We start from the raw sequence: 11,565 nt of genomic DNA on the forward strand, positions 1-11,565 counted from the left end.
GTCTCGATTGCCAGTGCAGCATCGCGTCAAGTCTCATCTAATTGAGCTAAGTATAATAAACACTTCTATTCTTCGGAAGTAGCTGGAAGTAATTCGACAGCCATTTGAAGTGAAGGGATTTCGCATTCAATGGGTAACACAGCTTCCAAACCATAAACTAGTTGGAAGGGAGTGAACCCTGTTGATGTTTTCACTGAAGTTCGATATGCCAAAAGCGCGAAAAATAACATGTTGTGCCAATTCGACCGATGAATCCCAATGATTCGTCAGATCATGATAACCAAAACTTTGTTGATGGACTCAACCAGACCGTTGGCTTGTGGATAATAAGGAGTTGAGCTATCGTGACGCAAACCAAGCTGGCCTGTAAGTTCTGTCATCATAATGTTTCGAAAATGGCGCCCATGGTCAGTGATTATCGCTTGTGGGACACCAAACCTAGCAATAATGTGATTGAATACGAAAATCACAGCTGTCTTGTCGTCTGCCTCGAATGTAGGCATCGCCTCGGCCCACTTAGTAAAATAATCAACCGCAAGGATGATATACGCATGCCCCCCGGCCAAGTGAGGGTTACATGTAATAAAGTCGATACCCCATTTGGCAAAAGGACCAACGACAATTATAGGGTGGAGAGGAGCTGGTGGTGCGCGCATCTTGCGATCAAACACTTGACAATTGTGGCACTTTCGGACCGCAATGATACAATCTTTAAACAAGGACGGCCAGAAGTAGCCAGCACGCAACAACTTCTGAGTTGTGGCATACCCAGACATATGACTGCCACACGCCCCAGAGTGACAGTCATTCAAAACCATTTCTACCTCTTCGTGAGTTAAGCAACGTCGGAAAACCAAGTCCGCCCCACGGCGATAAAGAGTATCTCCAATAATTTTGTATTGTTGGGACTGGAATCGAATTTTCCGACGTTCTGACTTTGAAGCTTCAGGCCGAAAGGATTGGGTTTGGAGATAGACGATTATATCCCCATACCACGGATCTAAAGTGCTGATGAGAAACAAAGATTCGTCCGCAATGGGTTCCTCTGCCACAGTTTCCGTGTCAGCACGCGGGAAATCACACATCAACTCTGCAAAGACTAAAGATTTCTTAGACTTAGATTTTTAAAACTCTAAGTCGAACTCTTGCAGGATAAAGATCCATTTAGAGTACTTGCCCCCTAGCAATTATTTAGTCAAAATGTAAATCATAGGGTTGCAATCCGAAATGACTGTAGTTTTACGGAGAAGAATGTAGTGACGAAAACGTTGGACAGCCTGAACGGCTACCAGGGCCAATTTCTCCACATGCGAATATTTTAGCTCAGTGGGATTTAACGTCCTACTAATATAATATATCACATGTTCCATTACGAATTCGTCTTCCTGAACTAACACCATGCCAATAGTGGAATGAGAGGCGGCGAGGTAACAAAAGTAGTCTTGGTTGTAGTTGGGAGGATGCAACAACGGTGCATGGGTCAACGCGTGTTTAAGTGCATCAAAAGATTGCTGAGCTATCTCATCCCAAGAGAATTGAGCATTCTGTTTCAACAACTGTGTAAAACCTTTTGTAACCTCGGCGTAGTTAGGAATGAATCGGCGTAGAAAGTTTGCTTTCCCCTGCAAACTTTGGAGTTGGCGAAGACTCGAAGGAGGAGGCAACTTGATGATAGCTTCTACCTTCGAGGGATCGACGCGAATGCCGGATTTTGAAACTACAAATCCCAACAATCGTCCCACTTCTATACAGAATGCACATTTGTGTGGGTTCAAACGTATACGATAATGCCTACACCTCATGAAGATTGCGCGTAAATGGACAAGGTGATTAGCTCGATGTAATGAATGAGCAGGAAAATCATCGAGGTACGGTTGCACAATGTGTTTGATGTCATGAAACGCATAAGACATTGCCCTTTGAAAAGTGGCTCCGGCATTCTTAAGCCCAAAAGGTAGTTTGCAATAAGAAAATGTCCCCCATGGACAAATGAAAGCCGTTTTTGGTTGATCGGCAGGTAGAATATTGATTTGATTGTAACCGGAAAAACCGTCCATAAAGGAAAATATTTCACTGCCGGCACAGTCATCAATTATTTGATCGATATAGGGTGTTGGATAGTTGTCCTTGGGACAAGCACGATTGATATCCCTATAATCGATACATATTCTTATTGTTCCTTGTTTTTTGTTAACCGGAACAATATTCGATACCCAATTCGTTAAGGGGATCGGATAAATGAAACCTGCTTTCAACAACTTCTCGACTTCTGCTTTAATTGCAGCCGCTTTTCGTGGGTGAATCTGACGCAAACGTTGCCGGACGGGTTTAGCGTCCGGGTAAGTCTTAATCTCATGGACAACAATTGCGGGATCAATTCCTGGCATTTCCTCATAGGACCAGGCAAACACGTCGCGAAATTCTTGAAATAGGGCCTTGTATGTCTGAATTTCGTCATCTGAACATGAGGCACCTATATGAATGTTTTCAATGATTCCGGACTTGATTGAAATGTCGACGGGAATAGTGCGAGAGATGTTTCCCAAATTCAGCTCTGAATCAGGATGTTTCATTGGACTCTGAGCTTCCTTAACATATTCAGCTGTAAAAACTGATGAGAAATCATTTTCAAAACGATCATCCTCGGGCAAAAACGAAGATCTATGATGGAGATCTTCCCATGGTAAATCGTCTACACACAGGACTTCACAAAGTTGTTCGTCAGATGACACAACTTCGGGAAACGCTATTAACTCCGAGGTTGAAGTGAAAAGTGATTCCTCATGGACCACATTCATTTGGTCGATTTTGGTTGAACGCAGGTTGGTAAAAGACTGCACGGCTTCGTAAGCAATTTCATACGGACTCAAAGGCATAGCATCACCAAATGAGTCTATTTCAGATTCGGAAGGAACGATCCAAGGATCATCGTAAACAATGGTATCTGATGTAATCATATGAATGGATGCGAACGAAGACATGGCGTTGATTGGAGGAAAAGGAAAAGTTCCCAGTAAATTGGCGTCTTTAACTAATCCTACACCAACATCCTTATAAGGGATAGTCGTTTTACCGACATGCTGGATACTTTCTGAAGAGGCTGGGTCAGATGAAAAGTAAGCCAGCTGGTCTATGGTCACGATCTTGCCATTATGTGGAAATTTTATTACTCTGAAGACCGATGAGACGACCGCTGTCATAGCGTAAGACCAACTTCGACCCAAGAGAAGGTTGTAGTCTAGAGTGGCATCAACCACCTCCACATCCAGACTAACGGTTTTTCCTTCAACCCCTATAGGCAAATCCTGTAGAATGCCAAACGGATGGAACCCACGGCCATCAAAGGCCTTAAGAATTGTCAGGGATTGATTTAGTGAAGGAGAACCAAGCGATCTCCAGCACTGTATCGACATAATACACGTGGAAGCTCCCTCATCAATTACAGTCCGATGAATAGGCCTGTTTTTGACTATGACTGGAATCTGGAAATCCATCTGATGAGGTAAACGCGGTGTACTATTTTCTAGATCAAAGATTATCAGGTTCGGGTCCTGAACATCAATAGCTCCTATAGCCGACAAAAGTAATTTTCGTCGTGCTGGGCATGTTTGCAGCACTTCTAAAGCCGACATTGCTGAGGGTGAAACAGCTAAATCCTCAACAATGTTGTAATTCTGGGCCGCTCTCGCATGTGGATTGAAAGCGGACCTTCGAAGTACACCCTTGGCAGGCGGTTTAATTACTAAGTCAGGGTTAGGTTTCTTGATCTATAGTGGATCGGAATCGGGAGCTGAGGTTGATGGATTTGACTGAGAAGATTCTGCTTCTTTCGATCCATCAACAGGACTTTTACTACCATAATCATGTGACCGAGTCGCAATCCTTACATGAGACATCATCAATATGGGTTCTTCAATGACACTCGAGGAAGAACCTATCATTTTGCTATCTTTCAGAAATGGGTCCTTCAAGACAACAGGAATTTGGGAACCCTTGACGAGTTTTGCAACCTCGGCCCGATGAGGGCAATCTCTTGTAAAATGATCTTCTTCACAAATAAGACAAGGATAACGGGGTTTGCGCTTTTTGTCATTGGTTTCCGACTTTTCTGTTTTCTCCTTTGGATTTTTGTCTGCTTTATTCTTCTTCTTGCTTTTCTTCTTCCCACCGTTTTTTGATTTAGCCGTAGATGACTCTACAACGTGAATATCAACGGAGACTTCAACAGAAGATTCTCCTGTCGGGGAGTCTGGTAAGGTGATAATGGGTGAAGAATTCTTTGAAGACTTCTTCTTGCTTTTAGTATTGACCGTACCAATCATGCCATCAGCAGCATGAGATCCCGAAGGAGCAGCAACAATTTGATTTTACTTTGGAAGATCTGGGATATTTTCGTGTAACGTACCCGACTGAGTATAAACTAAGTCAAGGTACTGCGCTTGAGCAATCACTTGCTCTTCAGTAACTACTCCGGCCTTAGCGACGTCTTCAGTAATCTTCGGTGATAATGATTTAACAAACCATTCAGCTAAGATTTGGTCCGGGATAAAAACTTTCACTAATCGCCTTCGACGTCTCCATTCATGAATATGGTCGGAAATATAAGTGGACGTCGACTGTTTTAATGAAGTTAATAACTCGGTGAAATTATCATATCTGACCGACAACTGAAAATGTGTTAAGAACGAGGTAGCTAACTGACTAAAATTATAAAAAGAGGCCCGTGGTAACTCAATGTACCACTTGGCCGCGAGACCAATGAGCGTACGCTGAAAAAGACGTAAATGGATCGAATCATCCGAGATGAATTTGAAGCACACCAGAGGTGGTAAGTCATCACGTGATTTGATGCATCCTCTCTAGACTTACCTTCGAACTTGGGTATGTCACTGGGCAACTTATTTGGCATTGGCGGCCAGAACGGAAGATAATTTATTGGATCGTTCGTTAGGCGCGTCAAGTCTGGTAAATCCAAAGTTGCGATAAACGGAAATTTCCGATTAGGATCCCTAAAACTCTGAGTCACAAGACCAATCCCAAGAGGAGGATATCCAGGATAACTTGGAATAGGAATCGCATTCAGGATATTGTATCCTCCCGGAAAACCAGGATTAACTGGACCGTACTGGGGTTTCTGTGGTTGTTGATAAGTGTACCCAGGATATGGTTGATACTGGTAAACCGGTTGTTGGACAGCAGGCCCGTATTGGTACTGTCCCTTGTACGGTTGATAAACAAATTGTGGTTGAGTAGTGACAACCGTACTTAAACCTGGCTGCCCCACAGGCATCTGAACCGTAGTTTGAATCGTGGATCTAGACAAGGGTAAAGATGTCTGCGGAGTAGTGGCAGAGACAGTAGAAACCGGAGCTGTCGATACGCCAGAAGTAAGTGTGGCGGAAGGAACAGATGTTTCGGTAGTTGCAGCAGTCGTTTGAGATGGAGTACTAGGTGCAATTGGCGACTGAGTAACTATCGAAGGTACAGAAGTTTGAACATTAGACTGGACTGCTTGCTGGGGTGGACCAGAAACCACAGGTTGTCCAGTTTGAGATGAAAACTGTACGCTTGGCTGCAACACTTTTTGAACTTGTGATGGATCCCACACTATGTTCATTCCGGGGTATTGACCCATGATAGGTTGAGGATATTGAGATCCATAACCGGATTGAGGGTAGGATTGATAATTGAAAGGTACATTTCCCGTACCTTGAACATAAGATTGACCTTGAGGTGGTTGATAACCTTGACTCGAGTACTGACCTTGGGGTAGATACCCTTGAGGTAAGTACTGATACTGGGGTTGACCTTGAGGCATAAATTGATACTGAGGTTGACCCTGGGGTACATATTGAGGCTGGGGTTGACCTTGAGGAATGTACTGTACCATGGGTACATACTGTCCTTGAGGTTTCCCCCCAGACTCAAGTTGTGTACCTTGAGGTTGCCCCCCAGGCGTTAATTGAGGCTGCCCCCAAGGCGGTAACTGACCACCTTGAGGTTGAGAACCGGGAATTGAACCTGACATCATATAAATGTCTCCTACGCCCAACGGTTTATTACCATTGTTTCCAGCTAATGACCCATGTCCAATGGGTTGAGGAGATGCTCCTGCAAAAGTACCAGAAAGGGACTGATACCCAGTAGGAACAGAAAGACCACCATACAAGAAAGATTCAGGAGATTGAGTAAACACGAACGACTGACTAGACATATTTACAAGAGTATAAATACCTCCGGGTGGATAAGGAGTACGAGGTGGAGAAAAACCTATCCCTGAGTTGTCTAAGTAATTAGTTAACGAAAGATACCAAGTAGTACTTCTAGGTGGACTGTAAAAAATGGATTCACGCTCCCTTAGATCAATGGTAGGTTGATCTTCAGGAATAGGGACGCCTACTTCTTCTTCTGGAGCAAGTTCTTCAATAGCTATCAAACCAGAAGGAAGATTTTCGGTGATGACTCTTTCTACCCTAGGTGAATCAGGAACACTAGAAGTTGGAGTAACAGGTTTAGATATTTCAGGTTCTTCGCCTATATCACTAGTAGATGAAAAACTACTAGCAAGCTCGGAAACTGCAACAGCTTCAGGATTATAACCTGTTTCTAGACTTTGGTAATCTGGATGGAATACCAACGAAGATTCTCCTTCTTCAGGTGAACCTACTTTACTGCCACTAGGAGGAGTTACAAGGACTTTCAAACCTTCGTAATGACTTGGGACGTCTTGAGGAGGCTCACCCCGAAGTCTACGGGACTTCCTCAACAAATCGGCCACGGTAACAATCTCAGGAGACTTGCCCCGAAGTCTACGGGATTGTCTCGGTAATTCCGCCACAGTTTAAATCTTTTAACTACTGCACACGCAAACAAAGTAAAATCTCAAAGCAAACCACCTAAAGTCTCTAAAGAACCAAACAAATTTGAATCACACGCCTAAAGAATCTAGGGCGTCAAACCATACACAAACAGTAGCCTTCCGGACCGAAAACACTAGTTGGTGATGAAGCCCAACATCGCCGAATTCAGTACAGAAGTGGTGGGTGGAATAGTTACCCCGGCAACCTGCTTAATGAATAGACCGGCACAAGTTCCTCCACTTTAACCGTCTCGAGTGAAGTGAACCCCCCGGAAAATCCAAGTGAGTCTAGCCGACGTCTGCTCCAGGTATAGTGGGATCTTCCCTCCACCGTCACCTCAGGTAGAATCCTAAAGATAATGGTCACTAAGGTTACCAACAGCAACAAATATACCTGGGGGAACAGTCTACGACCCGATAGCACGCAAGGGCAGAGTAACAAGCTCAATCCCCTTGCCGGCTCCTTGACAATAATCCAAGGTTTACCGACAAGTGACCCCAGGCTCCTCGAAAATAATATGAGGTTTACCGTTTGTAATACGTGCGTATCTGGCGTCTTTCCCAATGAAGGAGGATTGATCCCCTCACTAGTTCGGACATCGTCTCGTGCTTCTCCTTTAAGAGGAGCTTTCCCAAAGTACAAATGAAACAGTTGGATTTATCCTACCACAAGATAAGCTACTTGTTTGGTTTTGCTGTCTTGGAGAGTTAATTACTCTCCTACTCCAAGACACTAGCCTGATCTATATTGGTGTTTCAGAGCCCTAGTAAATAAAAAGTTACTAAGTTGATTTTACTTTAAGCGTTAATTTTTATGGCTTTTCTTTAAGACAAAAGGTAGCGGAGATGAAACTGATGGTGTGTAGACTCGACTCAAACCACTAAAAAGATGCACTTAGGATGATTTATACTAATTCTCTTTTTCAATGAATTCCTTAGCTAAGAGAGTTGGAGAATGAAAAATTGATATAAAGACAACTTTCTTGGCAATGAAAATCAAAGAAACAATCTCTTTATCTTTTCCAAAACATACAACACATGACCACTAATTATTTCGCGAAAATTCCTTTTCTTTTCAAAGACTCAAATGCTACCTAAGCAAACTTTTCTTTCAAAAGAGATTTTTGGATTTTTTCCTACTTAACAAAGCATTTAAAAATCAAAAAGCAAACCTTTACAAATCTATGACAATCAAACCAAAGCTACTTAAAAGAAAATCAAAAGAAATTCACCTAATAAGCAAATCTAATGAGGCCAAAACCTACAAAGTATGATCCCAGGATGTTTTACTCAGTCGTGATTTAACTAAGGACTAGTCAATGCAGAATAAAAAACTAGTCAAAAACAAACATAAAATCTTTTGTTCTTTTTCGTAAAATGAAATTCACAGTTCAATCAACAAACTTTTCCGAGATTCGGCAAAGAGACAAAAAAAAGGTAGGTGTCTCACAAGGGTAGATTCTATGAAAGGTCCGACTCCTAAGAAGACTGCAAATACCAGGGAGATCCAAGGTTTTACGACTTCTAAAGCCAAAATCACTACAGGACCAATGTAAAAATCAAACCCTAAGGCTAGAATCTCTATGAATTCCACTAAAACACTTGACACTGATGAAACAAGTTCAGATGAAGATCTCTGGCAGGTAACTAGTGGATCTGGGTGGTAAAAACAACTTACAAACAAAATCTAAGAGGCAAAAAGGAGAAAATTGAAATTTTCTCAATTTTGACAGGGTACGCAGGCAACCTGTTTGCACAGGTGCGTGTACGCTCTATACACAAAGCTGCAGTGCGTACAAGTACGCACTGTGCTTAAAGCAGAGGCTGCGTACTTCTAGCAAAACCAAGAAAAACTAAAATCTAATTTAACCCTAAGCTAAGCCACCCAAACACACAGTCAGACAACCAAAAACCAGAAAGAAAAATACTTTTCGCATATCAAAGTTTCAGACAAAGGGAAAATCATTCACATCAATGGAGTTCCCCAGCGGAGTCGCCATTTTTTCATGCAGAAAGAGTCAATTTTGCGGACAAAACCAACCTCCCTAGAAGCTAAGGCTTTCTAGTGACAAATAAGACAAGTAAACACTACCTTTCTCTAAATATGCATTTAGAATACAAGTAATCAGATGTTTGTAACATACCTTTAGTCCAACGCTTTTTAGTAGTCCAACCTCGCCGATCCAGATGCGCTCCTCCTTCTCTTCGAAACCTGCATTCACTAACAAGCCAAAAGATTACATAGCACTTGAATAACTTATAAAATAACACATATTCATCATACAGACCAATGAGTATATGAAACAAATCATGAATAACAACTTGTTGAGAAAAATGAGTTTATTTGCATTAAGTGGAAACAAAAGAAACCATTACAACCTGAGCCTTGGTGTTGTGCAAGTTCCTCCCAGGGTCCAACAAGAGTTTTCCTTTACATTGATCAGCTCACCCACTTCTAAATGAAGTCAAGAAAGGATGGGAATCTCTCCTCTCAAGCTCTATAAGGGAGTCCTAATCTCAGCAGCATCCACCCTTAGGAATGTTCAGCTTTCAACCTCCCCTCCCTCTGGCCCAATGCATGTATTTATAGTGCTGTGGAGGAAGTTAATCAGGTCCACCATGAATGGGATAAGCCCCTCTTTCAATGTGATAGCTCCCCTCTTCATGGGATAAGTTCCTCTTACATAGGGATGCATGAACCATCTGGAGGCGCCCAATCCACGTCAAACCATCTTCTATAATGCTCTAGAAATGACCACAAGTAACTTTTTTGAAGTGAAACTTGCGCCTTTTGACCTTTACAGGAGTACGCACCCAGACCTTTACATACAGAGCGTACAAGTACGCAGGTGTTATGAACTTGGGGTGCGTACACGTAGGTGAGGCCAGGAGAAACTGCGTAACCAGAGTTAATTGACTTTTGAAGGACTTTCTCTCTTTCTTGGAGTTTGACATGAGGAGCAGAGGTATGAGACTTGCCAAGGAGGATAGTATGATAGTTGATACAGCCATACTAACTGCAGATAGTCATGGTGACAAATTTTAGTGTAACAGCGAGACAAGATTTGAAATTGAGGCTTGAGGTTCAGACCAATTCCATCACAAATGGATTTCTTTTAGCTTCTAAAACTTTGTAGTGAAAAAGCTATAGATAAAATTCCACGATGACCTGTTTGGAGCAGTGAAACCCTAGAATCCAAAGCTCTGATACCAAATATTATGAAACCAACTCTCAAAAAGATAGAAACGATAGATCAATGCCTTAGAAATAGGCCTCTTTGAGGGGGAAACCTTCTTTACATTACACAAATGAACAATTCTTAGATGATTCAAACGAAAAAAACTCCTTTCTATATAGGAGTCTAAGGGGTCACAATATAACCAAATCCGACCTAACAATAATAATATAAAGACACAAAAATAACAATAGTGGGATTCTATGGCGCACAATAATAACAATATGGGGACAATAGGGGCACGACAATAACAATAAGGGATACAACGACAATAATAATGGGGAATCACTAGTATTATAGGGACCTAACAAATAATGCTTAAGTCTTGGCCGTTGATATGAAGGTTGTCAATCCTCTCGTCAAGTGATTGCAGATGATACATGTGTGGGCTAAGATTTTCTTGAATAGTGTATGGACCAATCCACAGGGACTAGAAATTTGTATGTTTGCCTCTATCTTCATGGGGTTTGTCCCATCTCAAGACTAAGTTACCCACATCGAAGTTAGCGTTCCCTATAAACTTCTTGTCGAACCATCTCTTGATACGGTTTTGGTGGAGTGTGAATTTTTCTTTTGCTTTCATCCTTTCTTCCTGCAACTTGTGAAGTGTACCCATCCTATGATGAACTAATAGTCAAGGCTTGCCTTGGGATTCCTGGGACAAGTTGAGAGCATGAAAGTAGATGTTTGGAGGGAGGATGAATTCTTTCCCATAAACCAGGAAGTATGGCGAAGTGTTATGCAACCAACTAACAAAAAAGAAGAAAATATAGATCAATGCCTTCAAAATCAACCTCCTCGAGGGGGAAGCCTCCTTTACATTACAAAAAAGAAATTTTTTTAGATGATTCAAATGACAGAACCTCCTTTCTAGATATAGGAGTCTAAGGGGTGATAATATAATCAAAACTAATAGAACAATAATAATGTAAGGGCACCATAATAAAAATAGTGGGTTTGTATGGGGCACAACAATAACAATTAGGGGGCTACACTAATGACAATGAGGGAATAGTGGGCTTCTATGGGGAACAAAAATAACAATAAAGGGGGCTACGCTAATAAAAATGATGGAATAAACTAGTATTATAGGGACCTAACATGGCCATCTCCTTCAAAAAAAGCGTTGTCCTCAATGCTTGCGTAGTTTTGAATACTTTTGTATAAAATTCTCATCCTCTTATGTGGAATCTTCCGTGGGTAAGTTCTTCCACTGGATGAGATACTCTAAAATTGATCAATTTTGTAATCGTCAAGTTCTTGTTTCCATCACTACTTCAAGTTCCAATATGATAGAGATGAGAACCACCACATTCCATAGATAGAGATGAGAAATTTTGATGGCAAGGATCCCGTAACTTGGATGCTACAGATGGAACAATATTTTGATCTAGAGGATGTGCAAACAACTCACAAAATAGAAGAAAATATAGATCAACGCCTTCAAAATTAGACTCTTTGAGGGGGAAA

The sequence above is a fragment of the Pinus tabuliformis genome, chromosome 9 (genome assembly GCF_031772625.1).
Source record: "Pinus tabuliformis cultivar Carrire ecotype Pingquan chromosome 9, CPIR1, whole genome shotgun sequence".
In the NCBI taxonomy this organism is placed as follows: domain Eukaryota; kingdom Viridiplantae; phylum Streptophyta; class Pinopsida; order Pinales; family Pinaceae; genus Pinus; species Pinus tabuliformis.